Below are 25,522 nucleotides of genomic sequence, written 5' to 3' on the forward strand. Positions count from 1 at the left end.
CATCCAAATTAAATATTTTTTGCCGAACATTCATTTTGCAAACAAAGTGATTTTCTCGGCGAGTCAAGCATTTTGAGTAATGTGCAGGTTGGTTTCAGAGCGGCTTGCATCAAAATTAAATATTTTTTGCCGACATTCATCTTGGAACCAAAGTGATTTTCTCGGCGAGTTAAGCATTTTGCGTCATGTGCAGGTTGGTTACAGAGCGGCTTGCATCAAAATTAAATATTTTTTGCCGAACATTCATCTTGGAACCAAAGTGATTTTCTCGGCGAGTTAAGCATTTTGAGTAATGTGCCGGTTGGTTTCAGAGCGGCTTGCATCAAAATTAACTATTTTTCGCCGAACATTCATTTTGGAAAAAAAGTCATTTTCTCGGCGAGTTCAGCATTTTGAGTAATTTGCCGTTTGGTTTCAGAGCGGCTTGCATTAACATTAACTATTTTTTGCCGAACATTCATTTTGGAACCAAAGCGATTTTCTCGGCGTGTGAAGCACTTTGAGTAATGTGCAGGTTGGTTTCAGAGCGGCTTGCATCAAAATTAACTATTTTTCGCCGAACATTCATTTTGGAATCAAAGTGATTTTCTCGGCGAGTTACGTATTTTGAGTAATGTGCTGGTTGGTTTCAGAGCGGCTTGCATTAAAATTAACTATTTTTGCCGAACATTCATTTTGGAGAAAAAGTGATTTTCTCGGCGAGTTAAGCATTTTGAGCAATGTGCCGGTTGGTTTCAGAGCGGCTTACATCAAAATTAACTATTTTTTGACGAACATTCATTTGGAACCAAAGTGATTCTCTCAGCGAGTTACGTATTTTGAGTAATGTGCTGGTTGGTTTCAGAGTGGCTTGCATCAAAATTAACTAATTTTTGACGAACATTCATTTGGAACCAAAGTGATTTTCTCAGCGAGTTACGTATTTCGAGTAATGTGCTGGTTGGTTTCAGAGTGGCTTGCATCAAAATTAACTAATTTTTGCCGAACATTCATTTTGGAACCAAAGTGATTTTCTCGGCGAATTGAGCATTTTGAGTAATATGTCAGTTGGTTTCAGAGCGGCTTGCAATAAAATTTACTATTTATGCCGAACATTCATTTTCGAAAAAAGTGATTTCCTCGGCGAGTTAAGCATTTTCAGTAATTTGCCAGTTGGTTTCAGAGCGGCTTGCATCAAAATTGACTGTTTTTTGCACAACATTCATTTTGGAACCAATGTGATTATCTCGGGGAGTTACGTATTTTGAGTAATGTGCTGGTTGGTTTCAGAGCGGCTTGCATCAAAATTAAATATTTTTTGCAGAACATTCATTTTGGAGAAAAAGTGATTTTCTCGGCGAGTTAAGCATTTTGAGTAATGTGCCAGTTGGTTTCAGAGCGCCTTGCATCAAAATTAACTATTTTTTGCCGAACATTCATTTTCGAGAAAAAGTGATTTTCTCGGCGTGTTGAGCATTTTGAGTAATTTGCCAGTTGGTTTCAGAGCGGCTTGCATTAAAATTTACTATTCTTTGCCGAACATTCATTTTGGAAAAAAGTGAATTCCTCGGCGATTTAAGCATTTTGAGTAATTTGCCAGTTGGTTTCAGAGCGGCTTGCATCAAAATTAACTATTTTTTGCCGAACATTAATTTTGGAACCAATATGATTATCTCGTGGAGTTACGCATTTTGAGTAATGTGCAGGTTGGTTTCAGAGCGGCTTGCACCAAAATTAAATATCTTTTGCCGAACATTCATTTTGGAACCAAAGTGATTTTCTCGGCGAGTTAAGCATTTTGAGTAATGTGCAGGTTGGTTTCAGAGCGGCTTGCATCAAAATTAACTATTTTTTGCCGAACATTCATTTTGGAAAAAAGTGATTTCCTCGGCGTGTTGAGCATTTTGAGTAATTTGCCAGTTGGTTTCAAAGCGGCTTGCATTAACATTTACTATTCTTTGCCGAACATTCATTTTGGAAAAAAGTGATTTCCACGGCGAGTTAAGCATTTTGAATAACTTGCCAGTTGCTTTCAGAGCGGCTTGCATCAAAATTAACTATTTTTTGCCGAACATTCATTTTGGAACCAAAGTGATTTCCTCGGCGAGTCAAGCATTTTGAGTAATGTGCAGCTTGGTTTCAGAGCGGCTTGCATCAAAATTAAATATATTTTACCGTACATTCATTTTGGTACCAAAGTGATTTTCTCGGCGAGTTAAGCATTTTGAGTAATGTGCCATTTGGTTTCAGCGCGGCTTGCATCAAAATTAATTAATTTTTGCCGAACATTCATTTTGGAAAAAAAGTGACTTTCTCGGCGAGTTAAGCATTTTGAGTAATGTGCCGGTTGGTTTCAGAGCGGCTTGCATCAACATTAACTATTTTTTGCCGAACATTCATTTTGGAAAAAAAGTCATTTTCTCGGCGAGTTAAGCATTTTGAGTAATGTGCCGGTTGGTTTCAGAGCGGCTTGCATCAAAATTAACTATTTTTTGCCGAACATTCATTTTGGAAAAAAGTGATTTCCTCGGAGTGTTGAGCATTTTGAGTAATTTGCCAATTGGTTTCAAAGCGGCTTGCATTAACATTTACTATTCTTTGCCGAACATTCATTTTGGAAAAAAGTGATTTCCACGGCGAGTTAAGCATTTTGAGTAACTTGCCAGTTGCTTTCAGAGCGGCTTGCATCAAAATTAACTATTTTTTGCCGAACATTAATTTTGGAACCAAAGCGATTTTCTCGGTGAGTTACGCCTTTTGAGTAATGTGCAGGTTGGTTTCAGAGCGGCTTGCACCAAAATTAACTATTTTTTGCACAACATTCATTTTGGAACCAATGTGATTATCTCGGGGAGTTACGCCTTTTCAGTAATGTGCCGGTTGGTTTCAGAGCGGCTTGCGTCAAAATTAAAGATTTTTTCCCCAGCATTCATTTTGGAACCAAAGTGATTTTCTCGGCGAGTCAAGCATTTTGAGTAATGTGCAGGTTGGTTTCAGAGCGGCTTGCATCAAAATTAAATATTTTTTGCGAACATTCATTTTGGAACCAAAGTGACTTTCTCGGCGAGTAAAGCATTTTGAATAATGTGCAGATTGGTTTCAGAGCGGCTTGCATCTAAATTAACTATTTTTTGCCGAACATTCATTTTCGAGAAAAAGTAATATTCTCGGCGTGTTGAGCATTTTGAGTAATTTGCCAGTTGGTTTCAGAGCGGCTTGCAATAAAATTTACTATTCTTTGCGGAACATTCATTTTGGAAAAAAGTGATTTCCACGGCGAGTTAAGCATTTTGAGTAATTTGCCAGTTAGTTTCAGACCGGCTTGCATCAAAATTAACTATTTTTTGCCGAACATTCATTTTGGAACCAAAGTGATTTTCTCGGCCAATCAAGCATTTTGAGTAATGTGCAGGTTGGTTTCAGAGCGGCTTGCATCAAAATTAACTATTTTTTGCACAACATTAATTTTGGAACCAATGTGATTATCTCGGGAATTACGCCTTTTGAGTAATGTGCCGGTTGGTTTCAGAGCGGCTTGCATGAAAATTAAATATTTTTTCCCGAACCTTCATTTTGGAACCAAAGTGATTTTCTCGGCGAGTAAAGCATTTTGAGTAATGTGCAGGTTGGTTTCAGAGCGGCTTGCATCAAAATTAAATATTTTTTGCCGAACATTCATTTTGGAACCAAAATGACTTTCTCGGCGAGTAAAGCATTTTGAGTAATGTGCAGGTTGGTTTCAGAGCGGCTTGCATCAAAATTTACTATTCTTTGCCGAACATTCATTTTGGAAAAAAGTGATTTCCACGGCGAGTTAAGCATTTTGAGTAATGTGCAGGTTGGTTTCAGAGCGGCTTGCATCAAAATTAACTATTTTTTGCGCAACATTCATTTTGCAACTAATGTGATTATCTCGGCGAGTTACGCATTTTGATTAATGTCCCGGTTGGTTTCAGAGCGGTTTGCATCAAAATTAAATATTTTTTCCCGAACATTCATTTTGGAATCAAAGTGATTTTCTCGGCGAGTGAAGCATTTTGAGTAATGTGCAGGTTCGATTCAGAGCGGCTTGCATCAAAATTAACTATTTTTTGCCGAACATTCATTCTGGAAAAAAAGTGATTTCTCGGCAAGTTAACATTTTGAGTAATTTGCCATTTGGTTTCAGAGCGGCTTGCATCAAAATTAACTATTTTTTGCCGAACATCCATTTTGGAAAAAAGTGATTTCCTCGGCGAGTTAAGCATTTTGAGTAATGTGCAGGTCGGTTTCAGAGCGGCTTGCATCAAAATTAACTATTTTTTGCCGAACATTCATTGTAGAAAAAAAGTGATTTTCTCGGCCAGGTAACATTTTGAGTAATTTGCCATTTGGTTTCAGAGCGGCTTGCATCAAAATTAACTATTTTTTGCCGAACATTCATTTTGGAAAAAAGTGATTTCCTCGGCCAGATGAGCATTTTGAGTAATTTGGCAGTTGGTTTCTGAGCGGCTTGCATCAAAATTAACTATTTTTTGCCGAACATTCATTTTCGAGATAAAGTGATATTCTCGGCGTGTTGAGCATTTTGAGTAATTTGCCATTTGGTTTGAGAGCGGCTTGCATCAAAATTAACTATTTTTTGCCCAACATTCATTTTGGAACCAAAGTGATTTTCTCGGCCAGTCAAGCATTTTGAGTAATGTGCAGGTTGGTTTCAGAGCGGCTTGCATCAAAATTAACTATTTTTTGCAGAACATTCATTTTGGAAAAAAGTGATTTCCTCGGCGATTTAAGCATTTTGAGTAATGTGCAGGTTGGTTTCAGAGCGGCTTGCATCAAAATTAACTATTTTTTGCGCAACATTCATTTTGGAACCAATATGATTATCTCGGGGAGTTACGCATTTTGAGTAATGTGCAGGTTGGTTTCAGAGCGGCTTGCACCAAAATTAAATATCTTTTGCAGAACATTCATTTTGGAACCAAAGTGATTTTCTCGGCGTGTTAAGCATTTTGAGTAATGTGCAGGTTGGTTTCAGAGCGGCTTGCATCAAAATTAACTATATTTTGCGCAACATTCAGTTTGGAACCAATGTGATTATCTCTGGGAGTTACGCATTTTGAGTAATGTGCAGGTTGGTTTCAGAGCGGCTTGCATCAAAATTAACTGTTTTTTGCCGAACATTCATTTTGGAAAAAAGTGATTTCCTCGGCGAGTTAAGCATTTTGAGTAATTTGCCACTCGGTTTCAGAGCGGCTTGCATCAAAATTAACTATTTTTTGCCGAACATTCATTTTGGAACCAAAGTGATTTTCTCGGCGAGTTCCGTATTTTCAGTAATGTGCCGCTTGGTTTCAGAGCGGCTTGCATCAAAATTAAATATTTTTTGCCGAACATTCAGTTTGGAAAAAAGTGATTTCCTCGGCGATTTAAGCATTTTGAGTAATTTGCCATTTGGTTTCAGAGCGGCTTGCACCAAAATTAAATATCTTTTGCAGAACATTCATTTTGGAACCAAAGTGATTTTCTCGGCGTGTTAAGCATTTTGAGTAATGTGCAGGTTGGTTTCAGAGCGGCTTGCATCAAAATTAACTATTTTTTGCCGAACATTCATTTTCGAGAAAAAGTGATTTTCTCGGCGTGTTGAGCATTTCGAGTAATTTGCCACTCGGTTTCAGAGCGGCTTGCATTAAAATTTACTATTTTTTGCCGAACATTCATTTTGGGAAAAAAAGTGATTTCCACGGCGAGTTAAGCATTTTGAGTAATTTGCCACTTGGTTTCAGAGCGGCTTGCATCAAAATTAACTATTTTTTGCCGAACATTCATTTTGGAACCAAAGTGATTTTCTCGGCGAGTTCCGTATTTTCAGTAATGTGCCGCTTGGTTTCAGAGCGGCTTGCATCAAAATTAAATATTTTTTGCCGAACATTCAGTTTGGAAAAAAATGATTTCCTCGGCGATTTAAGCATTTTGAGTAATTTGCCATTTGGTTTCAGAGCGGCTTGCATCAAAATTAACTATTTTTTGCGCAACATTCATTTTGGAATGAAAGTGATTTTCTCGGCGAGTCAAGCATTTTGAGTAATTTGCCATTTGGTTTCAGAGCGGCTTGCATCAAAATTAAATATCTTTTGCCGAACATTCATTTTGGAACCAAAGTGATTTTCTCGGCGAGTTAAGCATTTTGAGTAATGTGCAGGTTGGTTTCAGAGCGGCTTGCATCAAAATTAACTATTTTTTGCGCAACATTCATTTTGCAACGAATGTGATTATCTCGGCGAGTTACGCATTTTGATTAATGTCCCGGTTGGTTTCAGAGCGGTTTGCATCAAAATTAAATATTTTTTCCCGAACATTCATTTTGGAATCAAAGTGATTTTCTCGGCGAGTCAAGCATTTTGAGTAATGTGCAGGTTCGTTTCAGAGCGGCTTGCATCAAAATTAACTATTTTTTGCCGAACATTCATTCTGGAAAAAAAGTGATTTCTCGGCAAGTTAACATTTTGCGTAATTTGCCATTTGGTTTCAGAGCGGCTTGCATCAAAATTAACTATTTTTTGCACAACATTCATTTTGGAACCAATGTGATTATCTCGGGAATTACGCCTTTTGAGTAATGTGCCGGTTGGTTTCAGAGCGGCTTGCATCAAATTTAAATATTTTTTCCCGAACATTCATTTTGGAACCAACGTGATTTTCTCGGCGAGTCAAGCATTTTGAGTAATGTGCAGGTTGGTTTCAGAGCGGCTTGCACCAAAATTAAATATCTTTTGCAGAACATTCATTTTGGAACCAAAGTGATTTTCTCGGCGTGTTAAGCATTTTGAGTAATGTGCAGGTTGGTTTCAGAGCGGCTTGCATCAAAATTAACTATATTTTGCGCAACATTCAGTTTGGAACCAATGTGATTATCTCTGGGAGTTACGCATTTTGAGTAATGTGCAGGTTGGTTTCAGAGCGGCTTGCATCAAAATTAACTGTTTTTTGCCGAACATTCATTTTGGAAAAAAGTGATTTCCTCGGCGAGTTAAGCATTTTGAGTAATTTGCCACTCGGTTTCAGAGCGGCTTGCATCAAAATTAACTATTTTTTGCCGAACATTCATTTTGGAACCAAAGTGATTTTCTCGGCGAGTTCCGTATTTTCAGTAATGTGCCGCTTGGTTTCAGAGCGGCTTGCATCAAAATTAAATATTTTTTGCCGAACATTCAGTTTGGAAAAAAGTGATTTCCTCGGCGATTTAAGCATTTTGAGTAATTTGCCATTTGGTTTCAGAGCGGCTTGCACCAAAATTAAATATCTTTTGCAGAACATTCATTTTGGAACCAAAGTGATTTTCTCGGCGTGTTAAGCATTTTGAGTAATGTGCAGGTTGGTTTCAGAGCGGCTTGCATCAAAATTAACTATTTTTTGCCGAACATTCATTTTCGAGAAAAAGTGATTTTCTCGGCGTGTTGAGCATTTCGAGTAATTTGCCACTCGGTTTCAGAGCGGCTTGCATTAAAATTTACTATTTTTTGCCGAACATTCATTTTGGGAAAAAAAGTGATTTCCACGGCGAGTTAAGCATTTTGAGTAATTTGCCACTTGGTTTCAGAGCGGCTTGCATCAAAATTAACTATTTTTTGCCGAACATTCATTTTGGAACCAAAGTGATTTTCTCGGCGAGTTCCGTATTTTCAGTAATGTGCCGCTTGGTTTCAGAGCGGCTTGCATCAAAATTAAATATTTTTTGCCGAACATTCAGTTTGGAAAAAAATGATTTCCTCGGCGATTTAAGCATTTTGAGTAATTTGCCATTTGGTTTCAGAGCGGCTTGCATCAAAATTAACTATTTTTTGCGCAACATTCATTTTGGAATGAAAGTGATTTTCTCGGCGAGTCAAGCATTTTGAGTAATTTGCCATTTGGTTTCAGAGCGGCTTGCATCAAAATTAAATATCTTTTGCCGAACATTCATTTTGGAACCAAAGTGATTTTCTCGGCGAGTTAAGCATTTTGAGTAATGTGCAGGTTGGTTTCAGAGCGGCTTGCATCAAAATTAACTATTTTTTGCGCAACATTCATTTTGCAACGAATGTGATTATCTCGGCGAGTTACGCATTTTGATTAATGTCCCGGTTGGTTTCAGAGCGGTTTGCATCAAAATTAAATATTTTTTCCCGAACATTCATTTTGGAATCAAAGTGATTTTCTCGGCGAGTCAAGCATTTTGAGTAATGTGCAGGTTCGTTTCAGAGCGGCTTGCATCAAAATTAACTATTTTTTGCCGAACATTCATTCTGGAAAAAAAGTGATTTCTCGGCAAGTTAACATTTTGCGTAATTTGCCATTTGGTTTCAGAGCGGCTTGCATCAAAATTAACTATTTTTTGCACAACATTCATTTTGGAACCAATGTGATTATCTCGGGAATTACGCCTTTTGAGTAATGTGCCGGTTGGTTTCAGAGCGGCTTGCATCAAATTTAAATATTTTTTCCCGAACATTCATTTTGGAACCAACGTGATTTTCTCGGCGAGTCAAGCATTTTGAGTAATGTGCAGGTTGGTTTCAGAGCGGCTTGCATCAAAATTAACTATTTTTTGCGCAACAATCATTTTGCAACTAATGTGATTATCTCGGCGAGTTACGCATTTTGATTAATGTCCCGGTTGGTTTCAGAGCGGTTTGCATCAAAATTAAATATTTTTTCCCGAACATTCATTTTGGAATCAAAGTGATTTTCTCGGCGAGTCAAGCATTTTGAGTAATGTGCAGGTTCGTTTCAGAGCGGCTTGCATCAAAATTAACTATTTTTTGCCGAACATTCAATCTGGAAAAAAAGTGATTTCCTCGGCGATTTAAGCATTTTGAGTAATGTGCAGGTTGGTTTCAGAGCGGCTTGCATCAAAATTAACTATTTTTTGCACATCATTCATTTTGGAACCAATGTGATTATCTCGGGAATTATGCCTTTTGAGTAATGTACCGGTTGGTTTCAGAGCGGCTTGCATCAAAATTATCTATTTTTTAAGCAACATTCATTTTGGAACCATTGTGATTATCTCGGGGAGTTACGCATTTTGAGTAATGTGCAGGTTGGTTTCAGAGCGGCTTGCATCAAAATTAAATATCTTTTGCCGAACATTCATTTTGGAACCAACGTGATTTTCTCGGCGAGTTAAGCATTTTGAGTAATGTGCAGGTTGGTTTCAGAGCGGCTTGCATCAAAATTAACTATTTTTTGCACAACATTCATTTTGGAACCAATGTGATTATCTCGGGAATTACGCCTTTTGAGTAATGTACCGGTTGGTTTCAGAGCGGCTTGCATCAAATTTAAATATTTTTTCCCGAACATTCATTTTGGAACCAAAGTGATTTTCTCGGCGAGTCAAGCATTTTGAGTAATGTGCAGGTTGGTTTCAGAGCGGCTTGCATCAAAATTAAATATTTTTTGCCGAACATTCATTTTGGAACCAAAATTACTTTCTCGGCGAGTAAAGCATTTTGAGTAATGTGCAGGTTGGTTTCAGAGCGGCTTGCATCAAAATTAACTATTTTATGCCGAACATTCATTATGGAAAAAAGTGATTTTCTCCGCCAGGTAACATTTTGAGTAATTTGCCATTTGGTTTCAGAGCGGCTTGCATCAAAATTAACTATTTTTTGCCGAACATTCATTTTGGAACCAAGGTGATTTTCTCGGCCAGTCAAGCATTTTGAGTAATGTGCAGGTTTGTTTCAGAGCGGCTTGCATCAACATTAACTATTTTTTGCCGAACATTCATTTTGGAAAAAAGTGATTTCCTCGGCGATTTAAGCATTTTGAGTAATTTGCCAGTTGGCTTCAGAGCGGCTTGCATCAAAATTAACTATATTTTGCGCAACATTCAGTTTGGAACCAATGTGTTTATCTCGGCCAGGTAACATTTTGAGTAATTTGCCATTTGGTTTCAGAGCGGCTTGCATCAAAATTAACTATTTTTTGCCGAACATTCATTTTGGAAAAAAGTGATTTCCTCGGCGAGATGAGCATTTTGAGTAATTTGGCAGTTGGTTTCTGAGCGGCTTGCATCAAAATTAACTATTTTTTGCCGAACATTCATTTTCGAGATAAAGTGATATTCTCGGCGTGTTGAGCATTTTGAGTAATTTGCCAGTTGGTTTCAGAGCGGCTTGCATCAAAATTAACTATTTTTTGCCCAACATTCATTTTGGAACCAAAGTGATTTTCTCGGCCAGTCAAGCATTTTGAGTAATGTGCAGGTTGGTTTCAGAGCGGCTTGCATCAAAATTAACTATTTTTTGTCGAACATTCATTTTGGAAAAAAGTGATTTCCTCGGCGATTTAAGCATTTTGAGAAATTTGCCAGTTGGTTTCAGAGCAGCTTGCATCAAAATTAAGTATTTTTTGCGCAACATTCATTTTGGAACCAATATGATTATCTCGGGGAGTTACGCATTTTGAGTAATGTGCAGGTTGGTTTCAGAGCGGCTTGCACCAAAATTAAATATCTTTTGCAGAACATTCATTTTGGAACCAAAGTGATTTTCTCGGCGTGTTCAGCATTTTGAGTAATGTGCAGGTTGGTTTCAGAGCGGCTTGCATCAAAATTAACTATATTTTGCGCAACATTCAGTTTGGAACCAATGTGATTATCTCTGGGAGTTACGCATTTTGAGTAATGTGCAGGTTGGTTTCAGAGCGGCTTGCATCAAAATTAACTGTTTTTTGCCGAACATTCATTTTGGAAAAAAGTGATTTCCTCGGCGAGTTAAGCATTTTGAGTAATTTGCCAGTTGGTTTCAGAGCGGCTTGCATCAAAATTAACTATTTTTTGCCGAACATTCATTTTCGAGAAAAAGTGATTTTCTCGGCGTGTTGAGCATTTCGAGTAATTTGCCACTCGGTTTCAGAGCGGCTTGCATTAAAATTTACTATTTTTTGCCGAACATTCATTTTGGGAAAAAAAGTGATTTCCACGGCGAGTTAAGCATTTTGAGTAATTTGCCGCTTGGTTTCAGAGCGGCTTGCATCAAAATTAAATATTTTTTGCGCAACATTCATTTTGGAATGAAAGTGATTTTCTCGGCGAGTCAAGCATTTTGAGTAATTTGCCATTTGGTTTCAGAGCGGCTTGCATCAAAATTAACTGTTTTTTGCCGAACATTCATTTTGGAAAAAAGTGATTTCCTCGGCGAGTTAAGCATTTTGAGTAATTTGCCAGTTGGTTTCAGAGCGGCTTGCATCAAAATTAACTATTTTTTGCCGAACATTCATTTTCGAGAAAAAGTGATTTTCTCGGCGTGTTGAGCATTTCGAGTAATTTGCCACTCGGTTTCAGAGCGGCTTGCATTAAAATTTACTATTTTTTGCCGAACATTCATTTTGGGAAAAAAAGTGATTTCCACGGCGAGTTAAGCATTTTGAGTAATTTGCCGCTTGGTTTCAGAGCGGCTTGCATCAAAATTAAATATTTTTTGCGCAACATTCATTTTGGAATGAAAGTGATTTTCTCGGCGAGTCAAGCATTTTGAGTAATTTGCCATTTGGTTTCAGAGCGGCTTGCATCAAAATTAACTATTTTTTGCCGAACATTCATTTTGGAACCAAAGTGATTTTCTCGGCGAGTTAAGCATTTTGAGTAATGTGCAGGTTGGTTTCAGAGCGGCTTGCATCAAAATTAACTCTTTTTTGCACAACATTCATTTTGGAACCAATGTGATTATCTCGGGAATTACGCCTTTTGAGTAATGTGCCGGTTGGTTTCAGAGCGGCTTGCATCAAATTTAAATATTTTTTCCCGAACATTCATTTTGGAACCAAAGTGATTTTCTCGGCGAGTCAAGCATTTTGAGTAATGTGCAGGTTGGTTTCAGAGCGGCTTGCATCAAAATTAAATATTTTTTGCCGAACATTCATTTTGGAACGAAAATGACTTTCCCGGCGAGTAAAGCATTTTGAGTAATGTGCAGGTTGGTTTCAGAGCGGCTTGCATCAAAATTAACTATTTTTTGCCGAACATTCATTTTGAAAAAAAGTGATTTCCTCGGCGATTTAAGCATTTTGAGTAATGTGCAGGTTGGTTTCAGAGCGGCTTGCATCAAAATTAACTATTTTTTGCACATCATTCATTTTGGAACCAGTGTGATTATCTCGGGAATTACGCCTTTTGAGTAATGTACCGGTTGGTTTCAGAGCGGCTTGCATCAAAATTATCTATTTTTTAAGCAACATTCATTTTGGAACCATTGTGATTATCTCGGGGAGTTACGCATTTTGAGTAATGTGCAGGTTGGTTTCAGAGCGGCTTGCATCAAAATTAAATATCTTTTGCCGAACATTCATTTTGGAACCAACGTGATTTTCTCGGCGAGTTAAGCATTTTGAGTAATGTGCAGGTTGGTTTCAGAGCGGCTTGCATCAAAATTAACTATTTTTTGCACAACATTCATTTTGGAACCAATGTGATTATCTCGGGAATTACGCCTTTTGAGTAATGTACCGGTTGGTTTCAGAGCGGCTTGCATCAAATTTAAATATTTTTTCCCGAACATTCATTTTGGAACCAAAGTGATTTTCTCGGCGAGTCAAGCATTTTGAGTAATGTGCAGGTTGGTTTCAGAGCGGCTTGCATCAAAATTAAATATTTTTTGCCGAACATTCATTTTGGAACCAAAATGACTTTCCCGGCGAGTAAAGCATTTTGAGTAATGTGCAGGTTGGTTTCAGAGCGGCTTGCATCAAAATTAACTATTTTTTGCCGAACATTCATTTTGAAAAAAAGTGATTTCCTCGGCGATTTAAGCATTTTGAGTAATGTGCAGGTTGGTTTCAGAGCGGCTTGCATCAAAATTAACTATTTTTTGCACATCATTCATTTTGGAACCAGTGTGATTATCTCGGGAATTACGCCTTTTGAGTAATGTACCGGTTGGTTTCAGAGCGGCTTGCATCAAAATTATCTATTTTTTAAGCAACATTCATTTTGGAACCATTGTGATTATCTCGGGGAGTTACGCATTTTGAGTAATGTGCAGGTTGGTTTCAGAGCGGCTTGCATCAAAATTAAATATCTTTTGCCGAACATTCATTTTGGAACCAACGTGATTTTCTCGGCGAGTTAAGCATTTTGAGTAATGTGCAGGTTGGTTTCAGAGCGGCTTGCATCAAAATTAACTATTTTTTGCACAACATTCATTTTGGAACCAATGTGATTATCTCGGGAATTACGCCTTTTGAGTAATGTACCGGTTGGTTTCAGAGCGGCTTGCATCAAATTTAAATATTTTTTCCCGAACATTCATTTTGGAACCAAAGTGATTTTCTCGGCGAGTCAAGCATTTTGAGTAATGTGCAGGTTGGTTTCAGAGCGGCTTGCATCAAAATTAAATATTTTTTGCCGAACATTCATTTTGGAACCAAAATTACTTTCTCGGCGAGTAAAGCATTTTGAGTAATGTGCAGGTTGGTTTCAGAGCGGCTTGAATCAAAATTAACTATTTTATGCCGAACATTCATTATGGAAAAAAGTGATTTTCTCCGCCAGGTAACATTTTGAGTAATTTGCCATTTGGTTTCAGAGCGGCTTGCATCAAAATTAACTATTTTTTGCCGAACATTCATTTTGGAACCAAGGTGATTTTCTCGGCCAGTCAAGCATTTTGAGTAATGTGCAGGTTTGTTGCAGAGCGGCTTGCATCAAAATTAACTATTTTTTGCCGAACATTCATTTTGGAAAAAAGTGATTTCCTCGGCGATTTAAGCATTTTGAGTAATTTGCCAGTTGGCTTCAGAGCGGCTTGCATCAAAATTAACTATATTTTGCGCAACATTCAGTTTGGAACCAATGTGATTATCTCGGCCAGGTAACATTTTGAGTAATTTGCCATTTGGTTTCAGAGCGGCTTGCATCAAAATTATCTATTTTTTGCCGAACATTCATTTTGGAAAAAAGTGATTTCCTCGGCGAGATAAGCATTTTGAGTAATTTGGCAGTTGGTTTCTGAGCGGCTTGCATTAAAATTAACTATTTTTTGCCGAACATTCATTTTCGAGATAAAGTGATATTCTCGGCGTGTTGAGCATTTTGGAAAAAAGTGATTTCCACGGCGAGTTAAGCATTTTGAGTAATTTGCCAGTTGGTTTCAGAGCGGCTTGCATCAAAATTAACTATTTTTTGCCGAACATTCATTTTGGAACCAAAGTGATTTTCTTGGCCAGTCAAGCATTTTGAGTAATGTGCAGGTTGGTTTCAGAGCGGCTTGCATCAAAATTAACTATTTTTTGTCGAACATTCATTTTGGAAAAAAGTGATTTCCTCGGCGATTTAAGCATTTTGAGTAATTTGCCAGTTGGTTTCAGAGCAGCTTGCATCAAAATTAACTATTTTTTGCGCAACAATCATTTTGGAACCAATATGATTATCTCGGGGAGTTCCGCATTTTGAGTAATGTGCAGGTTGGTTTCAGAGCTGCTTGCACCAAAATTAAATATCTTTTGCCGAACATTCCTTTTGGAACCAAAGTGATTTTCTCGGCGTGTTCCGTATTTTCAGTAAGGTGCAGGTTGATGTCAGAGCAGCTTGCATCAAAATTAAATATGTTTTGCGAACATTCAATTTGGAACCAAAGTGATATTCTCGGCGCGTCAAGCATTTTGAGTAATGTGCATGTTGGTTTCAGAGCGGCTTGCATCAAAATTAAATATTTTTTGCCGAACATTCATTTTGGAAAAAAGTGATTTCCTCGGCGATTTAAGCATTTTCAGTAATTTGCCAGTTGGTTTCAGAGCGGCTTGCATCAAAATTAACTATTTTTTGCGCAACATTCATTTTGGAATGAAAGTGATTTTCTCGGCTGGTCAAGCATTTTGAGTAATGTGCAGGTTGGTTTCCAGAGCTGCTTGCATCAAAATTAAATATTTTTTGCCGAAAATTCATTTTGGAACCAAAGTGATTTTCTCGGCGAGTCAAGCATTTTGAGTAATGTGCAGGTTCGTTTCAGAGCGGCTTGCATCAAAATTAACTATTTTTTGCCGAACATTCATTCTGGAAAAAAAGTGATTTCTCGGCAAGTTCACATTTTGAGTAATTTGCCATTTGGTTTCAGAGCGGCTTGCATCAAAATTAACTATTTTTTGCCGAACATTCATTTTAGAACCAAAGTGATTTTCTCGGCGAGTTACGTATTTTGAGTAAGGTGCAGGTTGGTTTCAGAGCGGCTTGCATCAAAATTAAATATCTTTTGCCGAACATTCATTTTGGAACGAAAGTGATTTTCTCGGCGAGTTAAGCATTTTGTGTAATGTGCAGGTTGGTTTCAGAGCGGCTTGCATTAAAATTAACTATTTTCTGCGCAACATTCATTTTGGAACCAATGTGATTATCTCGGGGAGATACGCATTTAGAGTATTGTGCCGTTTGGTTTCAGAGCGGGTTGCATCAAAATTAAATATTTTTTGCCCAACATTCATTTTGGAACCAAAGTGATTATCTCGGCGAGTTAAGCATTTTGAGTAATGTACAGGTTGGTTTCAGAGAGGCTTGCATCAAAATTAACTATTTTTTGCCGAACATTCATTTTGGAACCAAATTGATTATCTCGGCGAGTCAAGCATTTTGAGTAATGTGCAGGTTGGTTTCAGAGCGGCTTGCATCAAAATGAAATATTTTTTGCCGAACACTCATTTTGGAACCAAAGTGATTTTCTCGGCGAGTTCCGTATTTTGAGTAATGTGCCGCTTGGTTTCAGAGCGGCTTGCATCAAAATTAAATATTTTTTGCGAACATTCATTTAGGAACCAAAGTGATTTTCTCGGCCTGTCAAGCATTTTGAGTAATGTGCAGGTTCGTTTCAGAGCGGCTTGCATCAAAATTAACTATTTTTTGCCGAACATTCATTTTGGAATCAAAGTGATTTTCTCGGCCAGTCAAGCATTTTGAGTAATGTGCAGGTTCGTTTCAGAGCGGCTTGCATCAAAATTAACTATTTTTTGCCGAACATTCATTCTGGAAAAAAAGTGATTTCTCGGCAAGTTCACATTTTGAGTAATTTGCCATTTGGTTTCAGAGCGGCTTGCATCAAAATTAACTATTTTTTGCCGAACATTCATTTTGGAAAAAAGTGATTTCCTCGACGAGTTAAGCATTTTGAGTAATGTGCAGGTTGGTTTCAGAGCGGCTTGCATCAAAATTAACTATTTTTTGCCGAACATTCATTTTGGAATCAAAGTGATTTTCTCGGCCAGTCAAGCATTTTGAGTAATGTGCAGGTTCGTTTCAGAGCGGCTTGCATCAAAATTAACTATTTTTTGCCGAACATTCATTCTGGAAAAAAAGTGATTTCTCGGCAAGTTCACATTTTGAGTAATTTGCCATTTGGTTTCAGAGCGGCTTGCATCAAAATTAACTATTTTTTGCCGAACATTCATTTTGGAAAAAAGTGATTTCCTCGACGAGTTAAGCATTTTGAGTAATGTGCAGGTTGGTTTCAGAGCGGCTTGCATCAAAATTAACTATTTTTTGCCGAACATTCATTTTAGAACCAAAGTGATTTTCTCGGCGAGTTGCGTATTTTGAGTAAGGTGCAGGTTGGTTTCAGAGCGGCTTGCATCAAAATTAACTATTTTTTGCCGAACATTCATTTTAGAACCAAAGTGATTTTCTCGGCGAGTTACGTATTTTGAGTAAGGTGCAGGTTGGTTTCAGAGCGGCTTGCATCAAAATTAAATATCTTTTGCCGAACATTCATTTTGGAACGAAAGTGATTTTCTCGGCGAGTTAAGCATTTTGTGTAATGTGCAGGTTGGTTTCAGAGCGGCTTGCATTAAAATTAACTATTTTCTGCGCAACATTCATTTTGGAACCAATGTAATTATCTCGGGGAGTTACGCATTTTGAGTATTGTGCCGTTTGGTTTCAGAGCGGGTTGCATCAAAATTAAATATTTTTTGCCCAACATTCATTTTGGAACCAAAGTGATTATCTCGGCGAGTTAAGCATTTTAAGTAATGTACAGGTTGGTTTCAGAGAGGCTTGCATCAAAATTAACTATTTTTTGCCGTACATTCATTCTCGAGAAAAAGTGATTTTCTCGGCGAGTTGAGCATTTTGAGTAATTTGGCAGTCGGTTTCAGTGCGGCTTGCATTAAAATTAACTATTTTTTGCCGAACATTCATTTTGGAAAAAAGTGATTTCCTCGGCGAGTTAAGCATTTTGAGTAATTTGCCAGTTGGTTTCAGAGCGGCTTGCATTAAAATTAACTATTTTTTGCCGAACATTCATTTTGGAACCAAATTGATTATCTCGGCGAGTCAAGCATTTTGAGTAATGTGCAGGTTGGTTTCAGAGCGGCTTGCATCAAAATGAAATATTTTTTGCCGAACACTCATTTTGGAACCAAAGTGATTTTCTCGGCGAGTTCCGTATTTTGAGTAATGTGCCGCTTGGTTTCAGAGCGGCTTGCATCAAAATTAAATATTTTTTGCGAACATTCATTTTGGAACCAAAGTGATTTTCTCGGCCAGTCAAGCATTTTGAGTAATGTGCAGGTTCGTTTCAGAGCGGCTTGCATCAAAATTAACTATTTTTTGCCGAACATTCATTTTGGAATCAAAGTGATTTTCTCGGCCAGTCAAGCATTTTGAGTAATGTGCAGGTTCGTTTCAGAGCGGCTTGCATCAAAATTAACTATTTTTTGCCGAACATTCATTCTGGAAAAAAAGTGATTTCTCGGCCAGTTAACATTTTGAGTAATTTGCCATTTGGTTTCAGAGCGGCTTGCATCAAAATTAACTATTTTTTCCCCAACATTCATTTTGGAAAAAAGTGATTTCCTCGGCGAGTTAAGCATTTTGAGTAATTTGCCAGTTGGTTTCAGAGCGGCTTGCATCAAAATTAACTATTTTTTGCGCAACATTCATTTTGGAACCAATGTGATTATCTCGGGGAGTTACGTATTTTGAGTAAGGTGCAGGTTGGTGTCAGAGCGGCTTGCATCAAAATTAAATATTTTTTGCCGAACATTCATTTTGGAACCAAAGTGATTTTCTCGGCGAGTTAAGCATTTTGAGTAATGTGCAGGTTGGTTTCAGAGCGGCTTGCATCAAAATTAACTATTTTTTACCGAACAGTCATTTCGGAATAAAGTGATTTCCTCGGCGAGTTAAGCATTTTGAGTAATTTGCCAGTTGGATTCAGAGCGGCTTGCATCAAAATTATCTATTTTTTGCACAACATTCATTTTGGAACTAATGTGACTATCTCGGGGAGTTACGCATTTTGATTAATGTGCGGGTTGGTTTCAGAGCGGCTTGCATCAAAATTAAATATTTTTTCACGAACATTCAATTTGGAACCAAAGTGATTTTCTCAGCGAGTCAAGCATTTTGAGTAATGTGGAGGTTGGTTTCAGAGCGGCTTGCATCAAAATCAACTATTTTTTGCCGAATATTCATTTTGGAAAAAAGTGATTTCCTCGGCGATTTAAGCATTTTGAGTAATTTGCCAGTTGGTTTCAGAGCGGCTTGCATCAAAATTATCTATTTTTTGCACAACATTCATTTTGGAACTAATGTGACTATCTCGGGGAGTTACGCATTTTGATTAATGTGCCGGTTGGTTTCAGAGCGGCTTGCATCAAAATTAAATATTTTTTCCCGAACATACATTTTGGAAAAAAAGTGATTTTCTCGGCGAGTTGAGCATTTTGAGTAATTTGCCAGTTAGTTTCAGAGCGGCTTGCATCAAAATTAACTATTTTTTGCACAACATTCATTTTGGAACCAATGTGATTTTCTCGGCGAATTAAGCATTTTGAGTAATTTGCCAGTTGGTTTCAGAGCGGCTTGCATCAAAATTATCTATTTTTTGCACAACATTCATTTTGGAACCAAAGTGATTATCTCGGAGGGTTCAGCATTCTCAGAGGAGAGAATGTTTCTCACTGGGAGTTAATGTATCTCACTGGGGAGTGAATGTTTCTCATTGAGTACTGAATGTTTCTCACTGGGGAGTGAATGTTTCTCATTTGGGAGTGAATGTTTTACATTGATGAGTGAATGTTTCTCACTGGGGAGTGAATGTTTCTCACTGGGGAGTGAATGTTTCTCACTGGGGAGTGAATGTTTCTCACTGGGGAGGGATTGTTTCTCACTCGGGAGTGAATGTTTCTCGCTCGGGAGTGAATGTTTCTCGCTCGGGAGTGAAAGTTTATCAGTGGATGTTTGTCAGTGGGGATCGAATGTTTCTCATTGGGGAGTGAATATTTCTCATTGGGGAGTGAATGGTTCTCACTCGGGAGTGAATGTTTCTCACTCGGGAGTGAAAGTTTCTCGCTGGGGAGTGAAAGTTTCTCACTGGGGAGTGAATGTTTCTCACTAGGGAGTGAATGTTTCTCATTGAGTTCTGAATGTTTCTCACTGGGGAGTGAATGTTTCTCATTGGGGAGTGAATGTTTTTCATTAGGGAGAGAATGTTTCCCATTGGGGAGTGAATGTTTCTCACTGCGGAGGGAATGTTTCTCAGTGGGGAGGGAATGTTTCTCACTGCGGAGGGTATTTCTCTCACTGGGGAGTGAATGTTTCTTACTGGGGAGTGAATGTTTCTCTGGGGAGCGTATGTTTCTCATTGGGGAGCAAATATTTCTCATTGGGGAGCGAATGTTTCACTGGGGAGCGAATGTTTCTCACTGGGGAGTGAATGCCTCTCACTGGGGAGGGTATGTTTTCATTGGGGAGCGAAACCAACCTGCACATTACTCAAAATGCTTAACTCGCCGAGAAAATCACTTTTTTCCAAAATGAATTTTTTGCAAAAAAAGTTAATTTTGATGCAAGCCGCTCTGAAACCAACCTGCACATTACTGAAAATGCGTAACTCCCCGAGATAATCACTTTGGTTCCAAAATGAATGTTGTGCAAAAAATAGTTAATTTTGATGCAAGCCGCTATGAAACCAACTGGGAAATTACTCAAAATTCTCAACTCTTGGAGAAAAACTCTTGGGCGGCCCTTAGCTTTGGACCCAATAATTCTGCAGGTTTCGAATACAGCCTTCGATTTTAGCCAATAAAGGGGCGGGTGCCTTGATGGGTGCTTTAGCCTGAGCGGTCATTGACCGTGGCTATTTGGGCTTCCTGGGTGAAGGGATTGGAGCCGATGAGTCTGTATCTGATACCATTAGAATGCAAATCGGCTGGGGGGTTTCGATAGTGTCTGGTTATCTAGTGGCCAATGTACACTTAACCTCTGAGTTCGTCTGGATCCTGCATTGGCTATATTTCCCGTGATTCTTTGCAAGTGGCCATACTTCCCTTTGTAAGTGGCCATCCCAGATGGCTACACCGCTCAGAGACATCCAGGACCCTGGCACCAGGGAGTAGAGTGGTTCAGGTTTGTGGACTGGGTCAAATTATTGTATAAGACACTGAAGGCAAGCGTCCTAGCTAATCTAGTCAGCTCTGAGTACTTTGTGTTGCAGCGTGGGACGAAGCAGGGGTGCCCACTCTCTCCATTACTCTGGGACCCTGGCGAATCATACCCGTAAGTTCTGTGGAAGAGGGGTTCCCGATGAGGTAGAAGCTGTTCTTTGACTTCTTTAAAACATAACATACTAATACGTCAGCGGAAGGGGGTCTTGTTTTCTCTAATTTTTCTTTGTTAAGGGAATGGGGGTGGAAGTTTATACTGGATAAAAAAGTGTGTTTTGGGGGGGGGGGGGGGGAAATGAGGGAATGTGTATATCTTATCTGATATCTATGTTAGATATCTTATTACATTGTTGTTTGTTTCATAGAATTATAGAATTTACAGGAGGCCATTCGGCCCATGAATCTTTCTGTTTTTGTAAATATTTGAAAATACCCACAATAAAGTAAAAGCTACAAAAAGTGGAATCCCGTTGCAATTTTTTCATTTGTGTTGTTCCATAAATTTGGTTATTTGGATTTTCCATTTCCCCCGCACAGATTGTAACAGCACACAACAACAATACACAGACCCAACCAGATTGTGTCCTACACACAGACCCAGCCAGACAGTATTCTGGAACCAAATGAGGAACTAATGTTAAGTCCCCCATAATTCTGTAAAGAAAAATAGTCATGAAGATCCATTGCAAGGGATTTTTAATGAAAGATTTACACATGGAACTTTGCCTCAGCTTGTGAAGATTGCACTGTGAGGGTCTCACGGTTATGGTGATCCAGGAGACAGGGTCCCTTGGTGTGGTGAAGATTGAGTAGTGCATGTTTCTGCGCTGTGGTGATTGAGGAAACAGGATCCATCAGCCATGTTAAAGCCCTTGGATTGGAGACAAGTGTAGAAGATACACACAGTTGCTCATCTCTCATTACCTGTGGAACATGAATGTGACAAATATAAACATTGTTAATCCTTAGTAATTGGTCACAACCAGAACAAGACATGGCAGCACCTTTCCCCGCTCCTCTCACCCCAACACGATGACTGTGTCCACCCCCATCCGCCCACTGGAGTTTAGATGAGTAAGAGGCAACTTGATTGAAGCATAGAAGATCCTGATGGTTTTTGCGAGTGTGGATGTGGAGAGAATGTTTCCTCTTGTGGAAAATCTTGAACAAGTCACAGTTTAAAAGTAAGGGGTCGCTCATTTAAGATGGAGACGAGAACTTTTTTTCTCAGAGGGTCGTGAGTCTCTGGAACTCTCTTCCACAAAAGGCAGTGGAAGCAGAGTCTTTAAATATTTTTAAGGCAGAGTTAGATAGTTTCTTGATTAACAGGGATAGGCAGGATGCGGCTCGAGGGGCTGAATGGCCTACTCCTGCTACTTGTTTGTATGTTTGTAAAATGTGCGACTTGAAGCATGATGCAGGAGAGAAGACCTCAGGTTCTCGGGGCATTAGGACCAGTTTTGGGGCAGGAAGTGCCAATACTAATAACTGTAGTGTCTTTAACCAATGTACTTCTGGTAAAAGGTGTTTTAAGTCTTATGGACGTTCAAAGGAAAGCTTAAACGATTACTTAGTGTTATATTATTTGGGGGTTGTATTTGAATTAATGGTTGCTAAGATGTTCACTGTATGTTTTAAAAAGGTTAACTTGAGTTCATAGAATAAACATTGTTTTGCTTTAAAAAATATTTTTCCATTTCTGCTGTACCACAATCTTTAAAAGTTGTGAGTCAGGTGAACTCCATGACATACTTTGGGGTTCTCTAAACCCTGGCCCATAAAAGAATTGGGGGCTCGTCCGGGATAAAAGTCTATCTATTGGATTGGCTTAGTTAACTTAAAGACAGTGAGGGGTGAACATATTGTGGGTGCTTTTCAGGTGTGGTATTTGAGTTTAAGTAGGGAGTGTGTTGGGAACAATGGCTCTTTTAGAGGCTCTGATGTTTTTGGTTGTGGAGACGGTCACACGCAGTACCTTACGGACAGAGACTAAAAGCAGACTGTTAGATTTGCCAAAAAGATTGCAATTAACATTACCTGACAAAATGCGAAAAGATGAGGTAATTATGGCGGTGGCTAGGCATTTAAAGTTGCCAACGATACAGTTTGACTCATTGCGAATGGCAAAAATTCAGTTACAAATTAAACAAATGGAACACGAGTACGTATTAAAGCAGCTTGAATACGAAAGAGAGAGAGAGGAAAAAGAGAGCGAAGAAAGGAAAACAGAAAGAATAGCCCTAGCAGAACAAAAAGGAAAGAGAAAGGGAGATACAGATCAGGGAAAAAGAGAAAGAGAGAGAGTTTGAACTTCAGAAAATGGGCATGAAACATGACAGTGAGTTAAAATTGGCAGACGTAAAGAGAAACGTAAGTTGGTTGATAGTGATGAGGATAGTCAAAGTCGAAGGCTTGGTGGGGATCTATTTAAATATGTCCAAGCATTGCCAAGGTATGATGAGATGGAGGTTTAAGCCTTTTTCATTTGATTTGAGAAGGTGGCTAAACAAATGAAATGGCCACAGGACATGTGGGTGTTACTGATTCAAACAAAGCTGGTAGGTAGGGCTCGAGAAGTATTTGCATCACTACCGGAGGAGGTATCTGAGACGTATGAGGAGGTGCAAAAATCCATCTTAAGTGCATATGAACTAGTGCCTGAAGCCAGACAAAGGTTTAGAAATCTCAGGAAAGAATTTGGTCAAACATACATGGAGTTTGAAAGGCAGAGTAATTTTGATAGGTGGATAAGGGCTTTGAAAATAGACCAAACGTATGAAGCTCTCAGAGAAATTATACTTTTGGAGGAATTTAAAAATTCAATTCAAGATGTAGTGAGAATTCATGTGGAAGAGCAGAGGGTTAAAACTGCGAGATTAGCGGCAGAAATGACAGATGATTATAAATTAGTTCGTAAATCAAAGTTGGTTTCCTTCACCAGTTTCAGCCTGTGAGGGATAGAAACTGGGGACATGAGAAATACTCAAGTGGTGAAGGTAAAGGTGATCTGATGGGAGATAATAAGGAGAGTGTACCTCAGATTTTAAAATAAATCCAGGAGGGTGGAAAATAAATGAAACGTTTCAAATGTTTTCACTGTAATAAACTAGGCCATGTAAAGTCACAGTGTTGGTGGTTGAAGGAAAGCACTGGGAAGGCTGATGTGGTAAAATAGAATAAGACAGTGGGGTTTGTTAGAGTGGAAAAGGAAAGCCCAAGGGAAGCGAAAGAAGTGCAAACGATTGTACAGCCTGTTCAAGAAGTAATTGTTAAGAAGGTGCCAGATGTATGTCAAGAATTTACTCGTGTGGGTAAAGTTTATTCATGTGTATCAGGAAGAGCAGGTAAAGAAGTCACAATTTTAAGAGATACAGGGACTAATCAATCTTTAATGGTAAGAGATGAGGAAGTATGTCGTTTGAGAAGAATGTTGCCAGAAAAGGTGGTGATATGTGGAATTCAGGGTGAGAGGAGTAGCGTTCCCTTATATAAGGTAAGGTTGGAAAGTCCAGTGAAGAGTGGTGAAGTGGTAGTAGGAGTAATAGATAAACTATCTTTTCCAGGAATACAGTTTATCTTGAGTAATGACATAGCTGGATCGCAGGTGGGAGTGATGCCTACTGTGGTTGATAAGCCAGTGGAAAATCAGTCAACTGAAGTGTTGGATGACGAATATACTGGGATTTTTCTGGATTGTGTAGTAACAAGGTCGCAAAGTCACAGGTTAAGACAAGAGGAGAAATCAAAGAGTGAAGATGAAGTTGAAGTGCAATTATCAGAAACGATTTTTGATCAGATGGTTGAAAAAGAACAAAAACAGGTGGAGGATGAGGTGGATATTTTTAGTTCAGGAAAATTGGCGGAGTTACAACAGAAAGATGTAGAAATAAAACAGATACATCAGAAAGCATATACGAAAGAGGAATCTGAGAGTATACCAGAGTGTTATTACAGTAAAAATGATGTCTTGATGAGAAAATGAAGACCTGTACATATGCAGGCGGATGAAAAGTGGGCAGAAGTTCATCAAGTAGTATTGCCGGTAGGGTATAGAAAGGAGGTGTTGCGAGTTGCACATGAGGTACCAGTGGGAGGTCATTTGGGAATAAGGAAAACTCAAGCTAAAATCCAGAAACATTTTTATTGGCCTGGACTACATAAAGATGTAGTTAAATTTTGTCAATCATGTCACACATGTCAAGTGATAGGGAAACCTCAAGCAGTTGTAAAACCAGCGCCCTTAATACCCATTCCAGCATTTGAGGAACCTTTTACAACGGTCCTAATCGATTGCGTAGGACTGCTTCCTAAAACAAAAAGTGGAAATCAACATCTTTTGACTGTAATGGATGTGTCTACGAGGTTTCCAGAGGCCATTCCAGTGCGTAATATTACAGCTAAAAGGATTGTGGAGCAGTTACTTAAATTCTATACTAGATATGGACTACCCACAGAAATACAATCGGATCAAGGAACAAATTTTACTTCAAAAGTTATTCAAACAAGTTATGGATAGCTTCGGAATAAAACAATTTAAATCAACTGAGTACCATCCAGAATCGCAGGGAGAGTTAGAAAGGTGGCATCAGACATTAAAGACAATGTTGAGGGCATATTGTCAAGATTATCCAGAGGATTGGGATAAAGGAATCCCATTCGTATTGTTTGCAATTAGGGATGCGCCTAATGAGTCTACCAAATTCAGTCCTTTTGAACTAATTTTTGGTCATGAGGTAAGAGGACCACTTAAATTGATTAAGGAAAAATTGGTGGGTGAGAAATCGGAAATTACACTATTGGATTACATGTCAAATTTTAGGCAACAATTAAATAGAGCAGCTGAATTGGCTGGACAACATTTGAAAGTTGCATAAAATGTGATGAAACGGGTAGCGGACAAGAAATCCAAAGTTCGTAGTTTTGCCAGTGGGGATAAAGTTTGTGTTTTTACCAGTGGTAGGGGCGCCTATAAAAGCTAGGTTTTGTGGACCGTATTGATTGAAAGGAAATTAAGTGAGGTGAAAACACCAGATAGAAGGAAGACTCACCGAGTATGTCATGTGAATATGTTTAAAAGTTACTTTGAAAGGGAAGGAGAGAAAAAGGAGGTTTTAATGATTCTAACTCAAAGTGACGAACCAAA

General features: G+C 38.5%; 1 protein-coding gene across 3 annotated transcripts in view; it reads right to left on the bottom strand.

Moving 5' to 3' along the window:
- Positions 1–21,058: 21,058 nt before the first annotated feature.
- uimc1 (ubiquitin interaction motif containing 1) overlaps positions 21,059–25,522 on the bottom strand; it is a 175,728-nt gene continuing 171,264 nt past the window's right edge. For all 3 annotated transcript variants that reach the window (XR_011948286.1, XM_072511842.1, XM_072511841.1), the window contains one exon: positions 21,059–21,303. The gene's annotated coding sequence lies outside the window, so the exon portion shown is untranslated. The remainder of the gene's footprint in view (positions 21,304–25,522) is intronic.

The sequence above is a fragment of the Scyliorhinus torazame genome, chromosome 7, assembly GCF_047496885.1.
Source record: "Scyliorhinus torazame isolate Kashiwa2021f chromosome 7, sScyTor2.1, whole genome shotgun sequence".
Lineage (NCBI taxonomy): Eukaryota > Metazoa > Chordata > Chondrichthyes > Carcharhiniformes > Scyliorhinidae > Scyliorhinus > Scyliorhinus torazame.